This window comes from Pseudoliparis swirei, chromosome 24, assembly GCF_029220125.1.
Source record: "Pseudoliparis swirei isolate HS2019 ecotype Mariana Trench chromosome 24, NWPU_hadal_v1, whole genome shotgun sequence".
Taxonomy (NCBI): domain Eukaryota; kingdom Metazoa; phylum Chordata; class Actinopteri; order Perciformes; family Liparidae; genus Pseudoliparis; species Pseudoliparis swirei.
This window is the reverse complement of record NC_079411.1, coordinates 1,316,788-1,333,780: the sequence shown is the minus strand read 5'-3', so window position 1 is coordinate 1,333,780 and position 16,993 is coordinate 1,316,788. Positions and strand designations below refer to the sequence as shown.

The 16,993-nt window shown below is 47.0% G+C and overlaps 1 long non-coding RNA gene across 1 annotated transcript; it reads left to right on the top strand.

Annotated features, from left to right (window-relative positions):
* Positions 1-15,410: 15,410 nt before the first annotated feature.
* Positions 15,411-16,554, top strand: LOC130190784 (uncharacterized). Its single transcript, XR_008831034.1, has 2 exons — positions 15,411-15,597; positions 15,670-16,554. It is a non-coding gene; the product is annotated as an uncharacterized LOC130190784 (long non-coding RNA).
* Positions 16,555-16,993: the final 439 nt, after the last annotated feature.

The window sequence follows — 16,993 nt, the reverse complement described above, 5'->3', positions numbered from 1 at the left end:
GTTAAAAGTTTCTTGGCAGCACAGATACTACAAGGTGAAGAGGGTCAACACATGACCTCATCGATATCACATGGATTCTTCGTACTGACCTTTAAGAGGAGGAATTATTCTTTGACATGTTTTATGAAATATGTTTAAATATGCAAATGTAGCATATCTTGGTGTTTTTCTTTCCACAAAGAAGGCGTATCACTCTCTCCAGTGCATTAACAACTATAAGTGTGTCTCTGTAATCCGCGTTTAAGTGGTTCTGGTCTTCCCCGATAGGCGGTCCATAGATTTCCCCGAGACTGTTTTATGTATATAAGTTTGCAAAACAATAAACCGGTTAAACTTCTTCTATTTGGGGAATGATGACATCACGCTCTGAAGCTATAAGAAGAGGAAGGGAGGCCCGACTCTCTGGACTCTGTCTAAGACCAGGTACCATCAGACCTCGTGGTTCTCTAAGTCTGTCTAAGGACCAGGTACCCATCAAGACCACCATTAGTTCTCTAGAGTCTGTCTAAGGACCAGGTACCCATCAAGACCTCGTGGTTCTCCGGTCTGTCTAAGGACCAGGTACCCACATCAAGACCTACAAGTGGATACTCTAGACTCCATGTCTAAGGACCAGGTACCCATCAAGACCTCGTGGTTCTCTGGGAGTCTGTCTAAGGACCAGGTACCCATCAAGACCTCGTGGTTCTCTGTGGACTCTGTCTAAGGACCAGGTACCCATCAAGACCTCGTGGTTCTCTGGACTCTGTCTAAGGACCAGGTACCCATCGACCTAAGTAGTTTCTCTTCTTCTCTCATCTCTTCAGGTCTCAGCGTTTACTCCATGGCGGCGAGGTGGCGATGAGGAGGGCGATGTGTTCCAGCCTGCGGATGGGTCGCCACTCCTTCTCTCCGTGTCAGGTACCTCCAGGGGAGGCAGTGAGAGCCTCCTTCGCTTCCGCAGTCGTCCTCCAGGCGTCTCGGGGTCTTCAACCTCGGTTTCTTTTCCATCACTTGCTCGTTCATCTTTCTGCATTCTGAAGCAAATCAAGCGGAAGTTTTGGAGGCGACATAAAACAAACTTCCAGAAATCAGAAAAGTCAAGTGAATTATTATTATTATTATTTTCAAATGTTTTCAATACAGTGTTCGATTAGTTCAGGAAAAGCAGCGGCGCTTTGAGCTGCAATGAAATGTTCGCTGGTACCTTTTGTTATTTTTTGCTTATATCGTGTTGTTGTTGTTACTATTAACATGAAGTTGGGGAAAGGAGCCTAAAGGGATTGGTCAACAGAGTATTTAATAGATTTATGTGTTTAGGAACCAACTTCCCTTTAAACCGTCTCTCTTGTTATCTGTGTAAAACCAGTCGGTGGGATATTTCCATATGCATGAGCGGCAGTAATTGCCTGTTTATCGCCGCTCGGACTCGGTCTGGTCAGGAAGCCGAATTAGCCACGTTTGATTTGACACTGTTCCTTATCTGCCGAAAATCCAAAGCACATTTGAGAAGCAAATACCTTTTGCCCGCTAAGGAATTTGCATAATGAAGAAAATGAGCAACAAACAAACCATAAAAGCATTACTTATGTTAGCTCTTTTCAACAGGAAGCAAACACATGCAAAACAAAAGAGAACGCGGCAGCGGAACAAGAAACGGAAAATAAACGTCTTGCCCTTTTTCTATTTTTAACTTTTATTTTAAGCATTCGAATTATGGCCGTCTTGATCTCGACTTGCTCGCAAGATCGAGTCGGCCTCAGTTATCAGAGCCAGGTGCCACCAGGCGGCAACCTTTGGTTCTGCCAATGCAGGAAGTGTCTTAAAACTTGCATTCTCTCTCCTGACCACCAGGGGGAGACACATCTCGTTGTATAGAAGTCCATGCTTCGTGTGTTAAATCTGCATTCTCTCTCCTGACCACCAGGGGGCGACTCCTCTGGTTGTATAGAAGTCTATGCTTCATGTGTTAAAGCTGCATTCTCTCTCCTGACCACCAGAGGGCGACTCCTCTGGTTGTATAGAAGTCTATGCTTCATGTGTTAAAGCTGCATTCTCTCTCCTGACCACCAGGGGGCGACTCCTCTGGTTGTATAGAAGTCTATGCTTCATGTGTTAAAGCTGCATTCTCTCTCCTGACCACCAGGGGGCGACTCCTCTGGTTGTATAGAAGTCTATGCTTCATGTGTTAAAGCTACATGTCGTGTTATTTACATTTGACACTCGATTAACACTAGTGTTAATCAAAATGAACACTTCTCAGTGTAGTGTAGAGTAAAATAATAACTCTTACAAGAGTTGCGTTTAACTCTGACATGTTAACACTATGTTCAGTGTTACTTTAACACTCTAAAGATAAGGGGCCATATGTTCACTGGCTGAGTGTTAACATGTACTCTTTAAGTGTTAAATTAACACTGACAATATTACTGTGTAGAAACTGTTAGACTTGACCGCCTGCTACTTTCCAGGCAAGTGCAGTTCATCTCCAATACTGTCACAGTTTTATACCAAAGGTATCAATTTGGGAATTCAAACTTTACGCAAGCTGCTGTTCATTTATGTATGAATGTCCACGTGTTCCTCGTCTTGTAAATTTATGTTTTTCTCTCCTCCAGATGCTCCTAAGGTTCCCTCTGTGTCAGTGATTCTCTCTGGGGAAGTGAGGGAGGGCAGTAAGGTGACCCTGACCTGTAGCATGGATGCTATCATAGCAGCTAACTACACCTGGTACAAGGAGGACCAACCACGTCCTCTCAGTGAAGACCCTCAGCTCGTCTTCAGCTCCATCCGGTCATCTGACTCTGGACAGTACTCCTGCACAGTTGACAACCAGCTGGGGAAGAAGAGATCTGAAAACATCTCTATTGATGTGAAATGTGAGTGAAACATCTTACTGGAAAAAAGGAGATTGATTTTGTCTTTCATAGATAAGTTAGATAGGTAAGTTTTAGTCAACATTGGAGGGAGCTTTGAGGGACCCCAGTCGTGAGAGGAAGAGGAGGGGACCCAGGACGGAGTCTTGAGGAACCCCAGTAGTGAGAGGAAGAGGAGAGGACCCAGGACGGAGCCTTGAGGAACCCCAGTAGTGAGAGGAAGAGGAGAGGACCCAGGACGGAGCCTTGAGGGACCCCAGTAGTAAAAGGAAGAGGAGAGGACCCAGGACGGAGCTTTGAGGGACCCCAGTAGTAAAAGGAAGAGGAGGGGACCCAGGACGGAGCCTTGAGGAACCCCAGTAGTGAGAGGAAGAGGAGAGGACCCAGGACGGAGCCTTGAGGGACCCCAGTAGTAAAAGGAAGAGGAGAGGACCCAGGACGGAGCCTTGAGGGACCCCAGTAGTAAAAGGAAGAGGAGGGGACCCAGGACGGAGCCTTGAGGAACCCCAGTAGTGAGAGGAAGAGGAGAGGACCCAGGACGGAGCCTTGAGGGACCCCAGTAGTAAAAGGAAGAGGAGAGGACCCAGGACAGAGCCTTGAGGGACCCCAGTAGTAAAAGGAAGAGGAGAGGACCCAGGACGGAGCCTTGAGGGACCCCAGTAGTGAGAGGAAGAGGAGAGGACCCAGTACGGAGCCTTGAGGAACCCCAGTAGTAAAAGGAAGAAGAGAGGACCCAGGACGGAGCCTTGAGGGACCCCAGTAGTAAAAGGAAGAGGAGGGGACCCAGGACGGAGCCTTGAGGGACCCCAGTAGTAAAAGGAAGAGGAGAGGACCCAGGATGGAGCCTTGAGGGACCCAGTAGTAAAAGGAAGAGGAGAGGACCCAGGACGGAGCCTTGAGGGACCCAGCAGTAAAAGGAAGAGGAGAGGACCCAGGACGGAGCCTTGAGGGACCCCAGTAGTAAAAGGAAGAGGAGGGGACCCAGGACGGAGCCTTGAGGGACCCCAGTAGTGAGAGGGCAAGGTTCAGACACAGATCCTCTCCCAGTTACCTGGTAAGTGCGGCCGTTGAGGTCGGATGAGAAGAGGAAGAGGAGAGCCTGAGATGCCAGGTCCTGAAGGATCTGGTGGTTCACTGTGTCAAATGCGGCAGAAAGGTCTAGAAGGATGAGGCCAAAGGAGAGGGTTGACTCTCGCCTCCTTCAGAGAGTTAGGGAGCCAGTTGAGAGGGATCTGTTAACAAGATGGGTGGGAAGGTAAGATGGTCCGGAGCATCAGCCTGGAGGATGTGAGACGGGGTCAAGGGGGCATGTGGTCGGGTGGGCGGAGGTCACCAAGCTAAGAACTTGATTAGGAGACAAGGGGTTGAAAGAGGAAAGCGAGGAGGGTGCTACCCTAAATTTCCTGGAGCATGCAACATAAAGTAAAAACATGGACTTGCATTTAGCTGAAGTTTATTTGTGTCGGAGAAACGACAGTGAGGCAAGAGCCTGTTCAGACAAAGTATCCTGCAGACCACTGATCATATTATTGCTGTTGATGTCTCCTCAGATGCTCCAAGGCGTCTCTCTGTGTCGGCGAGTCCCTCTCCTGAGATCGTGGAGGGCAGCTCAGTGACTCTGACCTGTAGCAGTGATGCTAACCCAGCAGCTAACTACACCTGGTACGAGATGAAGATAAAATCCTTCCCTCATCGTGTCAGTGAAGACTCTCAGCTCGTCTTCCGCTCCATCCAGTCCTCTGACTCTGGTCTGTTCTACTGTAAAGCTGATAACCATCTGGGGACGAGGATTTCTAAATTTGTCTCTATTGATGTGAAATGTGAGTAAAACTGTTTCTTAAAATACAAAAAACATCTTAAATGTGTTCAGTCTTCGCAGGAGAGGATTTCACTGGTCATACAATCTTCAGCTCGACTTGCTTCACATTCAGTCTGCTGTAATTCACTGAGCAGCTTCAGGAGATTTGGGTTTTTACCTTCGCATTGAAAATGCGGAAGGTAATGTTTTGATCGCCGTGTATTTATTATTAGTATATATTTTTTAAATTTTATTATTTTATTTATTTGTATGTATGCGTGTTATTCGCATAAGTAAAAAAGTATATTAACCGAATCGCATGAGATTTGGTGGGATGATTGGTTATTATCCGGGGACCATTTGTTTAGATTTTGGGATCGATCGGGTCAAAGGTCATGGTCAAGGTCATGAAAAGGTCAACATCTTCTTTTTACCATAGCGCGGGCCATTTATATCCAATTGGAATGCAAATAATGCCAAAATGTTCATAATTCAATGTCCAATCTACCGAGTGCCCATTCTAGTTTCAATTCCGTTTTGAGACCCAAATTCAAAGTCTGAAAAGCTGCAACACATTCATTCACCGTTTCTTATTAAAATACCACATGTTCTTCTGTATTAAAATAACCGTAACCTATAATTATCTCTGTTAAATCTTCCCCCCAGATGCTCCAAGGCGTCCCTCTGTGTCAGTGTGTCCCTCTCCTGAGATCGTGGAGGGCAGCTCAGTGACTCTGACCTGTAGCAGTGATGCTAACCCAGCAGCTAACTACACCTGGTACAAGAAGAACCAACCAGGTCCTCCCAGTGAAGACCCTCAGCTCGTCTTCATCTCCGTCCGGTCCTCTGACTCTGGACTGTACTCATGTGCAGCTGAGAACCAGCTGGGGACGAAGAGATCTGAAAACATCTCTATTGATGTGAAATGTGAGTGAAATACAGGTTATAAACAACAGAAGATACACATTCAAGATGTCTGTACTTTATCAAAGGAGCAGGACACACGACGGAGAGATGAGGCTCCACATGTTCAACAAGAAATCTGCCAGATTGTCTAAATAAAGATGTTATTGATCCATTTATAATAATCTATATTCTCAGATGCTCCAAGGCGTCCCTCTGTGTCGGCGAGTCCCTCTCCTGAGATCGTGGAGGGCAGCTCAGTGACTCTGACCTGTAGCAGTGATGCTAACCCAGCAGCTAACTACACCTGGTACAAGGAGGATGAAGAAGAACCAGTAGCATCAGAACCGATCTTCATCATCAACGACTTCAGAGATGAACACAGTGGGAATTATCTCTGTGAAGCCCAGAACAACAGAGGAACTAGTTACTCCTCCTTGAATCTGGCAGGTGAGTCTTTCCGCTCTTTGTGATTCTCAGGACGTGCACACAATTATTTTTTCTCATTTTTATTTGACGTTATTTGACTCAAATGAAATTAGTTTATGTTTGCAGTAATACTCGCCAAGAACCGCAGTGTGCCCACGTGCTTTAAAAGCAGCTCCCTCTGCAGCTGGATACTGGAGGTCCTCACCAACAGACCCCAGTATGTTAGGTTAGGTCGTCACACCTCGTCCCCCCTCAGCCTGAGCACTGGCGCTCCACAGGGCTGTGTGCTGGGTCCCCTCCTCTACTCCCTGTTCACCCACACCATCATCTGTATATAATATATATACTGCTCTCTTTGCAATGCTGGTCGGATGATAACCGACATTTCGTTGCCTCAGTACCTGTACTCTGTTCAATGCCAATAAAGTTGAATTCCCAGCAGCTAACTACACCTGGTACAAGAAGAACCAACCAGGTCCTCTTGGGGGAGGAGCCATCTATCGTTTCACCTCCATCAGCTCTGAGGACGGAGGGATCTACGACTGCAAGGCTGTGAATCCACATGGAGAGAACAGCTCATGGTCTCTATCTGTAGACGTCCAGTGTGAGTATCAAACAGCAGCACACCTGCAGCAGGGCGGGGCATGGGACACGGAGCCTCACCTGGTTCTCAGGTTGTTGCTCTGGGAGAGAAACGTGATTGAAGAAGTGATGTGAAGTTGATAATAACTGGGATCTGATTTAGTGTAGGTTGACAGATGATAGCTCTAAAGGGTTTTGTTCTGAAACTATATAGACTCAATCTAAAATGCATGTGACAAAGCCATGTTAGCATTTCAAACAGACATCAACATGTTATGTGACAACACGAGTCTCTCCACGTCTCAGATGCTCCGAGGCGTCCCTCTGTGTCGGCAAGTCCCTCTCCTGAGATCGTGGAGGGCAGCTCAGTGACTCTGAGCTGTAGCAGTGATGCTAACCCAGCAGCTAACTACACCTGGTACAAGGAGGATGAAGAAGAACCAGCAGCATCAGGACCGATCTTCATCATCAACGACTGCAGAGATGAACACAGTGGGAGATATCGCTGTGACGCCCAGAACAACAGAGGACGTAGTTACTCCACCTGCCAGCTGCTGGTAGCAGCCGGTGAGTTCTCCATCACACTAACACACCTGCTTGCTGTCTCACACCTGGTCCACATGGTAACAATCTGTTCATATTTCTAGGGGATCCAACATCGACGATGACTGTCATCAGGTTGACTCTGGTGGTCCTGATGCTGATTCCTCTGCTTCTCCTGAGTCGGTGGACGAGGTGCGAGAAACAAACCCACAATCAAAAAAGTGGGACTGAGCTCAATTAATATTTACTCAATAAATACTAGTAACCTTTACATAAAAAATATGTGTGTGTGGAGTTTGGCATATTATTATGTTGATTTAATACAATTTGAATTATTTATCAATTGCATTTTACTCATTTTTGTTTGAATAATATCAGCTCAAAATCATTGAGTAGAATTTAATCATATTTTATGAGTAAAGTCAACAATGTCGAAAAATTAATACATTCTACTCAATGGAAACTCTTCAGTTTTAAACGCCGTACACTTCCGCCCAAGGAATTTGCGCCACACCTGACTTTCCGGTACATAAAGCTGGATTTATTCTTAGCAAACTAGGTTACCGGTAACTTACTCTGAACGGCAAACCTGCTCCGGTTCAGGGTAGCTTTCAGGATTGATTAAATAAAATTATATTCAAAACTCGGTGAAATTACAGACATTATCTGTAAATTAACAACCCAACTGTTAATTTAAGTATTATGCTAATAATAATAAATAAAAAATGTTGCCCATTTTTGTAAAGAAAAAAGACTTATTAATACAGTCATTTTTACAGTTTTCTTAAATGACATACAAATTCACTTTTTTCATTACAATAAACATATTGCAGTTTTTTTAAGAGTACAAAGTAGAAGAAATAATGATAAGTTTTGATACTTGTTCTTTAGAGGAGCATTATAGGGCGACCGTGAGTATTTGCTGTTGTGTCCAGTGTCCAATATTTGTAATCAGAACTGATAATGAATTAAAATAAATTCTGAAACACTAACATCTTTTTAAACACACACATGCATACACATATACACACACACACAAACACACTACTCTGCCAACTGACCCTTAACCTCCTATTTGTCTTACATATTATATTTACCTAAATATAATACATTGAGGTCATGGGGTGAAATCGCCTCCAAAATCTAGACGAGGAAAATCCTTAAAACCAGTCTTTTAGTTAATTTTTCCACCAACTCAGATATGTGGATCATCTTCAGATTTAAAGAGGGACATCTGAATATGAATACCCTAAAGTTTGGGACTGATAGCTGCAAGTTAAGGGCCGCCAAAAAGGTCCAAAGGGTCAAATTGGGCCTTATTCTCTTATAATCGCATATTTTTGACAAGTGCAAAAATTGTCATAATCTCCTTAATATTAGTCCTGGATATCCAAGATTGAACACAAACACTCAAGACAGGGCCTACAATGAGGTGATGGGGTGAAATTTCCAAAACACCCACAATAGTTAATTGGCTGTCTGAAATCCAGGACTTGAAGAGGTGTGTGGCTTTGTAAATCTGAGACCCTGTTAAGAGTTTGGGCTGATTTTAGCTTCTTTTTTTCTCAACATGTCAGAGCTTACCTTTCTTTTCCAGGTTGTAACTACTCCCAAATGGGGCCCAACCGGCTGGCAATATATAGCACTTAGTATCCCTGCTTGGTAGTGGTTTAAAACCGAGAAGACAAAAATGCACTCCTTTGAAGGTTCACAAGTCCTCAAATGTTTGTAATATATGACAAATCTCAGTTATGATGTTCTACCAGTCTGTTGGACCAGTGCTCTGGACTTCTCCACTCTGCTGGGGGAGCAGCATTGTAACTGGAGAAACCAACCGACTCACTAAACTGGTGTGGAAGGCCGGCTCCATCATTGGCAAAGAGGACTATCCGGAACAGGTGGAGAGGAGGACATGAAGAAATGTTTGTCCATATTGGAGAACCGGACCACCCTCTCCACCACCTACTGCAGGGACAGCGGAGCACGTTCTCCAACAGACTGCTTTAGCTCTGCTTCACAAGGACAAACAGGAGAACATTCCTGATACAGGAGAACATTCTTGATAGAGGAGAAACTTCCAGATACAGGAGAACCTTCCTGGCAACTATTAGACTTTACAATAAATCACCTCTGGCCAGATCCTCCTCAAATTGAACATCAATGAACATTGCACCACTTTCACTTTATATACACTTAGATACACTGTATTTACTTTCATTTATTTATTTTTATTTATTTCCTTTATTATTTAACTTCTTAAATGTAATATATCCTGTCCTACTATTTTATTGTATTATTCTAAGAATCTAGTTACTAGAGAAGAAAACAGCACAGACAGAGACAGACAGCCCGTCCAACAGAGAGAGAGAGAGAGAGTTCAAAGGAGAGGCCAGGTGTCAGTGATCAGACTAATCACAGCAATCAACACAAACAAAGCAGATTGAACTGTTGAACCCGGTTTCGCGCCTCTTCTCCGCAGTTTGAGCGGCGCGCTGCTCTCTCCTGCTTCAGTGACTCAGGAAACGCCACAGAGGGAACGACAGCCTCCTGACATGACAGCTCTTCTTGAGGTAAGAATGCCAACTTAATTTAATTTCAGAGAGTAACGTTGTATTGAACGGGCAACGTTAGTGACACTGAGGTTTCTACTCGGCTCTCTGGTGAGGAGTTGAGCTAGCCTCGTGTGAGCTAGCGGGTAGCTACTTTTGAATTCGAGGCATGGTGTTCTGCAGTTCTGTGTCGCCTTGGGCGTCAAGAGTAAGTTAACTTAGCTATCTGATGGTTAAGTGTCTTCACGTTTCTTTAACATCGTCGATGTAACGTAGGTTGTCGGTTTCTGTGTTGAACGAGCTAACATTAGCTTACTTTACATATGTTAGCTGAGGTAATGTTTAGCTAACGCTCGTGTTATAGGTTCATTAGTGGCAGGTGGGTTAAGACACCTGAGGGGTCACGTGCTACACACTTCATCTAATAACCACGATTTTATTGAAGTGCTTTGAAACTGGTTCCACGCAGACATGTATAGACAAGCTCACATATACCGGAGCGGTCAGTCCGGACAGTCACGGGGCCAGACACCTTATTGTACGTGTCTGTTCACGTGTGTTGAGATATGCTCTCATATTGTAGGATAACTTTATTACTATTTCTATCTAATTTACTAATGGACATTGGGCAACTTGAACTGATTGTGACCAATGAACCTGATTTGAGCCACCTGTGTGTGGGCGTGAACTGTTTATTTGAGTGTCAATAAAAAGCCTCACTGGAGGGTGAGGGCAGTTCTCTATTGGCTGTGTAACAGACAAGTCACGTATCCTGTGTCTCCATACTTCTTTAATTCCTCCGTCTAGTAAGTCTTATTGTTGGTGCTATTTGTGTTATGTTTTATCCACTGTGCTCTTAGCTCTGCTAAGAGGTTATGGGCCCAGGTGATGGCGAAAACCTATAGAGCAAAACATTTAAAACTAACACTTAAGACTAGGTGCGTAGGCACCAAACATGACTAGTAGCAGAAAGCCAGTAGAGCCGAGTGGAGCCGCTGGTCGCGCTTGTTATTTGACGGGGATGAAAATAATTATGAATTGTGGGAGACTAAGTTCTTGGGCCACCTTCGTCTGCAAGGGTTGAAAGAAACCATTCTGAGTGCCTGTGACAGAGGACGAAGAGGAACTGCTGGAATGAGGCAAAGAATGAAGAAGCATATGCTGAGCTTATCCAGTTTCTGGATGATAAGAGCCTGTCCCTGGTGATGCGGGAAGCACCCGACGACGGTAGAGCAGCACTACTTATTTTGAGAAACTATTACCAAGGCAGAGGAAAGCCAAGAATTATCAGCCTTTATACTGAGCTCACCTCCAGAATTCAAGCAGCGAGAGTGTAACCGAGTATGTGATACGTGCTGAGACAGTCAGCACAGCGTTGAGAAACGCAGGCGAGACTTTGAGTGACGGGCTACTTGTAGCTATGGTTCTAAAAGGGCTTACCGAAACGTTTAAACCGTTCGTTATCTACATCACGCAAAGAGATGAGACCGTGGCGTTCCTGAATTCAAGACGAAACTGCGAGCTACGAGGACACAGAGAAGATGCGTGCTCCAGACACTGAGGACAATGTGATGACAGCAGGCGACGAGCAGCGAGACCCACCAGACGAGGTGGAGGTCCAGGCGAACGTCAGCAGCAGCAGCAGCAGCTGGCGACGGGGACGCGAGCCGGGGTGTTTCAGGTGTGGGACACACGGACACCTCGCCCGCGCTTGTCAGCGCAAAGTGTGGTGCAGCCACTGCAGGAGCGACACACACAGCAGCGAGACCTGTCGGAGCAAGAGGCGACGAGGCCGAGATGACGCCCGTAAAGCTTCAGAGGAGACGGGGGAGGAGGACGAGTATGCGTTCCGGTTGAGCGACATGGCAGCAGATGTCCAGCCGAGCCAAGATGTCAACGTGAGGGGCCTGATGGTCGACTGCGGGGCGACCTCGCACATCGTTACAGACCTCGCCAAGTTCAAGTGTTTCAACGGCGAGTTCAAGGCCGGCCTGTATATTCTTCTTAAATCAAGAGTTATTTTTATGATATTCACTTTTAGGAAAAAAATAATAATAACATTCTCATTTTAAAGTGAATATGTTTATTTCCCCCCAGATGCTCCAAGGCGTCCCTCTGTGTCGGCGAGTCCCTCTGCTGAGATCGTGGAGGGCAGCTCAGTGACTCTGAGCTGTAGCAGTGATGCTAACCCAGCAGCTAACTACACCTGGTACAAGGAGGATGAAGAAGAACCAGCAGCATCAGGACCGATCTTCATCATCAACGACTTCAGAGATGAACACAGTGGGAGATATCGCTGTGACGCCCAGAACAACAGAGGACGTAGTTACTCCACCTGCCAGCTGCTGGTAGCAGCCGGTGAGTTCCTCCACGCTGCCTCCATCACGTCGGGGTCCCTTCATGTGGGACAGGAGGCCGAGCTGAAGCCCGTCATCACTCAGCGCCTTCAGATCAACAGATCATGACCTCATCCACACCACATGCTACGCTAACACCTATTTAGTTTCTAAGAGATTAGCGTGTGCATTAGCGTGTTTATTAGCGTGTGAATTAGCTTGTGCATTAGCGTGTTTATTAGCGCGTTTATTAGCGTGTGCATTAGCGTGTTTATTAGCGTGTGCATTAGCGTGTGCATTAGCGTGTTCATTAGCATGTTTATTAGCGTGTGCATTAGCGTGTTTATTAGCGCGTTTATTAGCGTGTGCATTAGCATGTTTATTAGCGTGTGCATTAGCGTGTTTATTAGCGTGTTTATTAGCGTGTGCATTAGCGCGTTTATTAGCATGTGCATTAGCGTGTTTATTAGCGCGTTTATTAGCGTGTTTATTAGCGCGTTTATTAGCATGTGCATTAGCGTGTTTATTAGCGTGTTTATTAGCGTGTTTATTAGCGTGTGCATTAGCGTGTTTATTAGCACGTTTATTAGCGTGTGCATTAGCGTGTTTATTAGCGTGTTTATTAGCGTGTGCATTAGCGCATTTATTAGCTTGTTTATTAGCGTGTGCATTAGCGTGTTTATTAGCGTGTGAATTAGCGTGTGCATTAGCGTGTTTATTAGCGCGTTTATTAGCGTGTGCATTAGCGTGTTTATTAGCGTGTGCATTAGCGTGTGCATTAGCGTGTGCATTAGCGTGTTCATTAGCGTGTTTATTAGCGTGTGCATTAGCGTGTTTATTAGCATGTTTATTAGCGTGTGCATTAGCGTGTTTATTAGCGCGTGCATTAGCGTGTTTATTAGCGCGTTTATTAGCGTGTGCATTAGCGTGTTTATTAGCGTGTGCATTAGCGTGTTTATTATCACGTTTATTAGCGTGTGCATTAGCGTGTTTATTAGCGTGTTTATTAGCGTGTGCATTAGCGCATTTATTAGCTTGTTTATTAGCATGTGCATTAGCGCGTGTATTATTGCGTTTATTAGCGTGTGCATTAGTGTGTTTATTAGCTCGTTTATTAGCGTGTGCATTAACGTGTGCATTAGCGCATTTATTAGCTTGTTTATTAGCTTCTTTATTAGCATGTGCATTAGCGCGTGTATTATCGTGTTTATTATCGTGTTTATTAGCTTGTTTGTTAGCTTGCTTATTAGCGTATATATTAGCGCGTGCATTAGCCCAGTTTAACAAACACATTCCCACAACTTAATGAACGTCTTTTGTTTTCGTGTCGTCACGGTTTCAGGAGCGTGGAGATTAATCGCCGCGGCTACCGTTCCTGTGTTTCTGCTCGCCGTCGTACTCGTCTTCGTCTTCCTCTGGATCATGTAAGCACCTCATGTTTCATTAAATAAAGCCAATAAAAATGCATTCGTTGTAGTTAAACTTCTGAATGTACCCCCCCCCCCGACTAGAAAGAAGAGGTCCTCCAAACAACCGACTGAGAGGCCGGACCCCGGGGAACCGGGGATGGAAGACGAGGTTGAGAAGAAAAAAAAGCCAAATGATGGTCAACCTTTTAAAAGCGGCAAAATAAAAATAATCCTCCTCTCGGCGCGACCGCTCACGGCGTCGTTACGACGATCACGACGGAGTCGCGTTGGACTCCTGATCATAAACGATCACCGTTGACGCTTCAGATCTTCCTCTTTATTTCCCCCACACACACAATTCATCACATTGTCGCGGTTTGAAAAGCAGATTAAAGATTTTGTTGGATTCAGACGCGACGAGGCCCTCTAGTGGCCGTGGGCGTGAAATGACGAGGCCCTCTAGTGGCCGGGCGTGAAGTGACGAGGCCCTCTAGTGGCCGCGGGCGTGAAGTGATGAGGCCCTCTAGTGGCCACGGGCGTGAAGTGACGAGGCCCTCTAGTGGCCACGGGCGTGAAGTGACGAGGCCCTCTAGTGGCCACGGGCGTGAAGTGACGAGGCCCTCTAGTGGCCGCGGGCGTGAAGTGACGAGGCCCTCTAGTGGCCGCGGGCGTGAAGTGACGAGGCCCTCTAGTGGCCACGGGCGTGAAGTGACGAGGCCCTCTAGTGGCCACGGGCGTGAAGTGACGAGGCCCTCTAGTGGCCGCGGGCGTGAAGTGACGAGGCCCTCTAGTGGCCGGGGCGTGAAGTGACGAGGCCCTCTAGTGGCCGCGGGCGTGAAGTGACGAGGCCCTCTAGTGGCCGGGGCGTGAAGTGACGAGGCCCTCTAGTGGCTACGGGCGTGAAGTGACGAGGCCCTCTAGTGGGCGTGAAGTGACGAGGCCCTCTAGGGGCCACGGGCGTGAAGTGACGAGGCCCTCTAGTGGCCGGGGCGTGAAGTGACGAGGCCCTCTAGTGGCCGGGCGTGAAGTGACGAGGCCCTCTAGTGGCCGTGGGCGTGAAGTGACGAGGCCCTCTAGTGGCCGCGGGCGTGAAGTGACGAGGCCCTCTAGTGGCCGTGGGCGTGAAGTGACGAGGCCCTCTAGTGGCCGTGGGCGTGAAGTGACGAGGCCTCTAGTGGCCGTGGGCGTGAAGTGACGAGGCCCTCTAGTGGCCGTGGGCGTGAAGTGACGAGGCCCTCTAGTGGCCGCGGGCGTGAAGTGACGAGGCCCTCTAGTGGCCGCGGTCGTGAAGTGACGCCCTCTAGTGGCCGGGGCGTGAAGTGACGAGGCCCTCTAGTGGCCGCGGGCGTGAAGTGACGAGGCCCTCTAGTGGCCGTGGGCGTGAAGTGACGAGGCCCTCTAGTGGCCGTGGGCGTGAAGTGACGAGGCCCTCTAGTGGCCGGGGCGTGAAGTGACGAGGCCCTCTAGTGGCCGTGGGCGTGAAGTGACGAGGCCCTCTAGTGGCCGCGGGCGTGAAGTGACGAGGCCCTCTAGTGGCCGGGCGTGAAGTGACGAGGCCCTCTAGTGGCCGCGGGCGTGAAGTGACGAGGCCCTCTAGTGGCCGGGCGTGAAGTGACGAGGCCCTCTAGTGGCCGCGGGCGTGAAGTGACGAGGCCCTCTAGTGGCCGGGCGTGAAGTGACGAGGCCCTCTAGTGGCCGCGGGCGTGAAGTGACGAGGCCCTCTAGTGGCCGGGGCGTGAAGTGACGAGGCCCTCTAGTGGCCGGGGCGTGAAGTGACGGGACCCTCTAGTGGCCGGGGCGTGAAGTGACGAGGCCCTCTAGTGGCCGGGGCGTGAAGTGACGAGGCCCTCTAGTGGCCGCGGGCGTGAAGTGACGAGGCCCTCTAGTGGCCGTGGGCGTGAAGTGACGAGGCCCTCTAGTGGCCGTGGGCGTGAAGTGACGAGGCCCTCTAGTGGCCGCGGGCGTGAAGTGGCGGAAGGCTGTCGCCACGCGGTACCATTTTTTGTTCTGATTCGTGCAACAGATGCAACGGGCGGAGCCGGAGGACGGACTTCACTACGCCAGCGTCCAGTAGTCCCAAAGGCGGAGGGCGCCCGCCGGCGCCGGACCGGCCGGCCGACCCGGAGAGGAAACCGAGGGAGAGGACGAGGCGGTCGTCTACGCCGCCGTGGCGTTTGGCGCCGCGGCCTCGAGGTCAGAGCTTTGGACTCGATTAGCGATTATGTTTTAGACTGAATCTCCTCATTTAATGTATCCCCCCCTCAGAAGCCGAGGTCCGGAGGCTGCGGGGGACCCGGCCGGGTTCTACAGCACCGCCACCAGGACGAGAGATCCCTAGTCTGTAACCTCCGTGTCTTTTAAAGACTATTCCTCAGAAATAGAACGTCTTAATACTCAGAGACATTCCTTCTGAGCCGCCAGATGTTCGTGGATTGGTGAAGATACTTTGGAGCTCAAATTAACAACAAAGCAACAACAACAAAAGCCCTTTTCATTCTCTTCTAATCTGTCAGTGCTCTGGTGTTTTTATGAAGCCTATACTTCCCAATTGTGTTAATAAATAGAGTTTATTTATAGTCCAGACATTAATCTACAGCGGGCTTTTATGAGCACGAGCTACGAGTTTGGCTACAACTTCCTGTTTGGGCATCATGTTACCATGGAAACCAAAGGACGTGACGGATGAGTTGAGTTATTCACCCCTCCTTAGGTCAGAGTTCAATAAGGAGAACTCACTCGTTTTAATGAAAAATACATGTTCAAACTATTTTTTAGGTACATTGAAAAAATCTAGATCTAAATTGCATTCATCTACCATAACATGTATTTTCACCTAAATTGTATTTGCATTTTGTCATTTTTTTTCTTCATGGGGTGATGTAGATAAATAGGGATGAGACACCTGTTCAGGGTCATAATGACCCGCCCACTCAAAATCAAGCCAAATGAGTCATAAAGGATAAGTATTGAAAGTAAACTTTAGTTATGTTTATTCATCGTGTTAAAGATGACTAAAGAATAGCTAGTCCACCTTAAAACTCATCCCGCCTTAAGTGAGCCTGAGCGGAGACTTGAGACCTCAGAGCCGAGGCCGACTGCAGCTTGTTGAAGTTCAAATGTATTTTTTGATTAAAGCCTGCTTTCAACAATTATTGTTTCTTTTTGTTGACAGTTGAATACATATGCAGAGGGGATTATGCATATGTCTTCATATCAGACAGCCATAACAAGTATATTCTATCCATGTTTTTAGAACTAACATGTTGAGTCCCTGGATGCTGTGTGGACTAACCCCTCTGCATACAGCTTCATAATGTAGAGTTTTATTAATAAATGAGACATGAAGCTTCATAATATATAGTTTTATGAATAAATGTGTATACATGATAGAAATCGTCCTTTAAAGAGATTAAAGTTTCATGACACAGACTCTACAGGTGAAGAGGGTCAACACATGACCTCATCGATATCACATGGACCTTCATTACTGACCTTTAAGAGGAGGAATTATTCTTTGACATGTTTTATGAAATATGTTTAAATATGCAAATGTGTATATCTTGGTGTTTTTCTTTCCACAAAGAAGACG